Raw genomic sequence first — 5,937 nt, 5'->3', positions numbered from 1 at the left:
CAGTAAAGTGTGCAAATCTTCAGCATGCAGCGCCATGAGCTTTGGTGTGTGTGAACTCTATCTTCTAATGGAATTTCTGTCGTTGTAGATCACTTTTGCCTGCTAATGAACTTCATATAAATGGGCTTATACGACATGCACTCTTTTGGACTGGTTTCTTTCCCTTAACTTTATGGGGTTTTTACTTTTTTTTTTAATAAAAGATTTTTTATTTATTTTTGAGAGAGAGAGAGAAAGCAAGCAGAGGGGAGGAGCAGAGGGAGAGGGACAAGCAGATTAAGACATAGGGCTTGATTCCACGACCTGGAGATCATGACCCGAGCCAAAATCCAAAGTTGGCCGCTTAACCGACTGAGCCACCCAGGCGCCCCACTCCCTTAACTTTATATTTTTGTCATTCATCCATGTTGCTGTGTTTATCAGTCATTCGTTTTTTATACAGCTGTGTAATAGTCCATTGTGTGACTACACCGCAGCTTACCCATTGAACTAGATGTAATTACCATTATCTCGTCATCCTCATCCCATCTTGCAAATGAAGAAGCTGGGGCTCTAAGCTGCTTGCTAAGTTTTTAGCTGGGCGTCACAGAGTGAGGCTGACCCTGAGCAGGGATTTGAACCCATGGCCCTCTGACGCCGAAACCTGCTCCTCACCTGGGGCAGCAAAGCCTACCATCCCCCTGGAGCAGTGGGGTGGGCAGAAATGAACTCTGTCCCATGTGGTCATGACCTCCCTCTCCCTGAGGTACAAGTGGGAGTCAGGGGGCAGCTACCTGACCGGCCCCGGGTGGTGAGAAAATTGCCTCAGATTGGCCGCTGCCAATATTTATTTTCACTGTACCCCAAGCTGATGGCGTAGGTACGGTTGTCACTCCTGGCTCTGTACCTTGAGACCTGGCCTTCGCCAACATGTCGAAACAACTGCAAACAGCCTAAATGTGGTGGGAGCATCCTCATCCCCTGCCCAGCAGCTGGCTCTCAAGGGCAGGAGGAAGGAACCTGGTCTGCCGTGTGGACAGCCCTTGCCCTGGCTCCTCGGAGACTAGTTTCCCACAACAGTAACTCAGATGTTAACCCTTTGTGACTCCTGCAAAAGCACTGTAGGCCCTTAGGCCAGAAGGTTTCCTATAATCCAAGCTTTACCCACCAAAACGTGGGTCATTACAGGGACTCCTAGTGCTGGCTTGACCTCAAGAAAAGGCCAAGGTTTTGTCCTGCTTTGCAACTCTCGGGGTCCCTGCTTGTGCCCAGCAGACCAGAAACCGGCCTGAGAAGGGCCATCCGCAAGGCAGCAGGGGGAGGTGAGGAGCCTGCGTAGTCTCCCCAGCCCCCTCCCCGTCTGAACTCAGGCACTGTTTCAGGCAGTCCAGCCAGACGTGATTAAATGGTTGGCTACGTGCAGGGGAGTGAGATCCCAGGGGAAGAAGGGCACAGGGCCAACTCCCCAGGTGGCCCTGGGGCACCCTTTGCTCTGTTGATCATTAACAGAAGCCACCCCATGGCAGGCAGAGAAGGGGAAAGTCCAAGGGGGTGGCCTGCCCCTCCTCCCAGGCACTGTCCTCCAAACACGCCAACCCCAGGCCGCGTGGGACATGAGATCATGACACTGAAGGGGTGTGTGCAGAGTCATCTAATCCAACTGGCTGCTTCTTGCGCCCCTACAAAGTCTCCAGGGGCCAAGGGAGACGGGAACTGACACTGGTCGATTTGCAGTTACTATGTGCCAGGGACTGTGCCAAATGTACTCAGCCGCCAGCCGGTGACATGGTGGTGAAATGCAATCAGGGAGCTGGCCTGCCTGGGTTCAAATCCCAACGCCGCGAGCTATGTGACCAATTAGTGAACTCCTCTGCACCCCAATTTCTCCATATGGAAAATGAGAGAAGTGCCTCCTCCATGGGGTCATGTGAGCATTTAATGAGCTCACACACACGAAGTTCTGACTCCCTGCCACTTATGAAGAGCTGTCATTGCTAACCGTTCACTTGATCATCAGTCACCTCTTGAGATACAGATGAGAAAGCCAAGGTTGAGTCACCTGCCCAAGGCACAGCTGACACAAAGGGAACTGGGATCTGAACCCAGGTCAAAGTGTTCCATCTCCCTTCTTTCTCCAGGCCATGGAAGCTTCCTCCAGCCCTGACTCTCTCTGTCCCTTTGGCAACCAGGGCTTCACGATCCAATGAGCTGCAAAACCTATCTCATGTCTGCTCCCTGCTCTCTCAAAGGTCCTCCTTTCTCCAGAGTGCCAATGAGGTACAGGAGGACCCCAACATTCCTCCTGAAAATGAGGCTCCTGGCCCAGAGAAGTAAGTCATTGCTCAGTGGCCAAAATAGCTCATTTCTTTTTGCTGCTCCAAGGGAAGAAGACCTGTAGCCAAGGGTCAGACCATGGGTTACCAGGTCGACAGCCATGGAGGCCCTGCCCTCATGTGGGCCCCCAAACCATAGATGCCCCAAGGTTGGGGACAGGAAGTGGGGAAGTAGTCCTTGTGCTCAAGGACCTTGCTGACAAAGGCAAGGTCCTTTCCTGCTCCACTTCCCTTGGTGTAGGCCTTACCTCCAGCCATCCCTACAAGGTTCCTGACCTCCCTGCTGTAGAGGAGCTCAGGGATGGAGGTCTCCTGCCAGCTCTGGGCTCACACCTTCCTGGACCCTCACCAGGCTAGAGCACAGGCCCCTCCATCTTCTAACATCCTGGAAGAAAGGGCCCAAAATGTTCCTGATAGTTCCTTTCCCACATAGCTTTGAAACTATCTCGTCCTCTACCTTAAAGACCTAAATGGCAGAAAATCCAACTTTGTGGTAATAACCGTGCATGGGCCTGAGCAGCTGCAATCCCAGCCTGTGTGCTTCCAATGGAGACACTTAGGTGGGGTAAAGGGTCAAGGTTTGGGGACAGGGAGCTTCCCAAGGCCATGGGAGCCTCCCCTTGCCTGTACAGGCAACCCCCACCCTCCAGGAGTCAATGCTTCTACCTTTGGTATCACTCAAGGGACCAACTCCAGCTGAAGCAATTCTGGGGAGGCCCATGGGTATGCTTAGCTCCTGGGAACCCAGCCAATGTCACCATGAGCTGAAGAACTAGAAAGATGTCTGCCATATGTTCATCTATGCCTACAGGGAATGAGCTCAAGGTAAACAATTAAATGTCTTTTTTGCCTTTAGTCAGTGAGGAAGATCACATGCCCCAACCACCACCATCACCACCCAACACACACACACACACACACACACGCACGCATGCACGCTTGCGCCTCATTCCCTCCCTCAGGGACAACCAGCCTAGGTTCACTCCAGTCCCAAGGAGGGCTGCTTTTCCCCTACCTCCACCAGCAGCCCCTGCCCTAGGAAAGGTAGTTATCCCTTTTTCTCCCTCATGCATCTGCCCCCCAGCAGGAATCTGCTGGCCAGGGAAGTAAGAGTTGACAGGGTAGGTAAGGTAGGTCTTCTCAAGCCTCAAGGAGAGCCCAGCCAATGTCTGCTGCAGACCAAACTGCCTTTGGGAGAGGCCAGGTGGAATCAAGGTGGAAATTCAACTTACTTCCTCCCACCCCCACAATTTACCAAGTGCAAGGAACCAAAGGCAGCCTCCAAAAGCAATATCCATCCCTGCCTCCCCCAAAAAAGAACTGCTCTCAAGAACCGGACTCAGGGTTTTCAGTAGGATCCAGCCCAGTGGTCATCTGGCCTTGGCTGCAGTGCTTCTAGCCAAGAGGACCTCACTCTCCCCAAGATGACAACCCACCTATTCTGCACGGCGTCGGGAGCGTAACAAGACTGAGGTGGTGGGAACTCCTGAGGACTTCCTGTTATGACTGACCGGTTTAACGGCCACTTCCCCCTAACAGCCCTCCAAATACAGAAGCGCATGTCAGCTCCAGGGGGAACCACCTCCATCCCCAGGGCTCTGGTTTGGGCCCCTGACCATCTTAGATGCTCCTCTCCAAACCACCAATGCTTCATCATGCCCACTCAAACCCGAACTGGCTGGAGTACCATGTGCTAGGCTCCCCCTCCACCATTTTGGCACTCCAATCACCACCCAAACAAATGAAGACCACAGACAGAAGACTGGAAAACCATGGGCCTCAGCTTTTCTGAAGGCCCTCCAAAGCTGCCTGGGTGCCCAAGGCTGGTCCACTGTCAAGAACCAACACACTGGGAAGATAACAGAGAAATGCAGGCTCCTTTGCAATACATTTCCATCCCATCCCCTCTACGCTGAGACTTCCGGCATCAACAGAGGGAGCCAAAGCCATAGGTCTAGCTCTAAGGAGGAGAAAAAAAACAACCAGTGCCCCTCCTCCTCCCCAGCACCTGCATCCTATACAAAGGACAAACCTACAGGCAAAGTAAAACCACAAACCAAGTAAAACCAGGTTCACCATCCGTGTTTCTTGAAAAAAACGGGGTTTATTGATTTTTAAACTGCAAATAGTCGTTACAAAAAGTTTTTTTTCTTTTAAATAAATTCACACAAAGAAAGAGAAATAGAAAGCGACGGTAGTGACCAGCAAGAGGAATAATAATTACATTCATCTTAATGTGTGTGCCAGTTCTGTTTGCATTAACATTGGAAAACTCCAAACCTGGAATCCAGAACCTCAAATCTGCAATCGGAATGTCTTGAGATGGGCACGTGGAAGTCAAAGGGTTTCTTTTTTTTTTTTCCCTTTTAGAAGCCATACATAAAAGTTGTTTTCCTTCTGTACTGTCACAGAACTTTGACATACATTCTCAGTCCTAGCTGTGAAAAGGCCTAAAGAAGAAGAAACTCAATTTGCAGTCCAACACAAAGGGGGGAAATTTCTAAAATAAATAATCCAACAGTTTTTTGCATTTTTTTAAATTAATTTTTCATTTTTTTAAAATAAAATAACCAAAAAAAGTGTAAAGTTACAAAAAATGTCGTTGAAGAATAATATATTAAAACTGTGGAAAAAAAAAGGAAAAAGACACGTCACAAAATTTTAAGATTAATATGAAGATCATAATTTAACATAAAAGAATATATTCTATGGATTTGTCATCCCGATAAATATGAACAAAATTAACAAAAAAAAGCATAGTTTTGGCAATAAATACGTTTTGATAAGTTAAATAAGCTTTTTTATATTGATGTGCAGTGACAAGCAAAATTTTTGCTCTCCAATTTCTGAAAGTTATATGAAGTTTAAAACCCAGGGAAAAAAGCATGGCGTGAGTGCTCTAAGGATAGACCTACGGTATTCTAGAGCAAAAACCATTAAAGCTACTTCTACAGGAAATCGTTTTACACAGATATTGTATGTGGAATGAATACCATTAACTGCTCACCCCTTACATGTTTTTTTAGCTTTTCTCTCATTTTTTTTGTTATTTTTTTGTTTAAAGATGTCACATATGAACTGGGGAACTTTAGCACCAAAATCAAGTCTCTCATAGTCCATCTAGCTTCCCCATCCTCCCCACTTAAAAAAAAAAAAGAAAAGAAAAAAAATTAAATCACAAAGTCCCACTTATGTCACAATCTTCATCCACTTTTTCAGTCTTCCTTCCTGTAGACCTACACGAACCCAGGCAAGATTAGTCAACAGAGGTTCAGGTCGGGAAGAAAAAGGTTTTGAATGTCAAGATAGGTTTCCCCAAAAACCCGAGTCTGGCAACAACTCTCCCAAGAGGGGTGTGGGGGTCGTGGGGAGAGGGAGGAGGAAGTGTGTGGGAGGCTGAAATAAGGGAAGGTGCAGTTGGGTCGCCAGTGGAGGGAGCTGCTGGTTTTGGGTCCCCTCCCCCTCCCCATGGGTAGAGGCTCTGGGAGGCCCACGGGTGCCCTCTGGCGCTGAAGAGGTAATGTAATCACAGTGACAAAGTTAGATTACAAGGCACTAAATTGCTTCTGTAAACTGTTACTGCTTTTTCTTTTGTGATTTGGCACTTAAGGCTTAAGCGGGGGGG

General features: G+C 48.5%; 1 protein-coding gene across 1 annotated transcript in view; it reads right to left on the bottom strand.

Moving 5' to 3' along the window:
* Positions 1–4,646: 4,646 nt before the first annotated feature.
* The window catches only part of ZFP36L1 (ZFP36 ring finger protein like 1), a 5,598-nt gene continuing 4,307 nt past the window's right edge, over positions 4,647–5,937 (bottom strand). Inside the window, exon 3 of the mRNA XM_044918059.1 lies at positions 4,647–5,548. The gene's annotated coding sequence lies outside the window, so the exon portion shown is untranslated. The remainder of the gene's footprint in view (positions 5,549–5,937) is intronic.

The sequence above is a fragment of the Neomonachus schauinslandi genome, chromosome 9, assembly GCF_002201575.2.
Source record: "Neomonachus schauinslandi chromosome 9, ASM220157v2, whole genome shotgun sequence".
In the NCBI taxonomy this organism is placed as follows: Eukaryota; Metazoa; Chordata; class Mammalia; order Carnivora; family Phocidae; genus Neomonachus; species Neomonachus schauinslandi.
The sequence above is the reverse complement of the archived record's forward strand: the minus strand, read 5'-3'. Positions and strand labels throughout refer to the sequence as shown.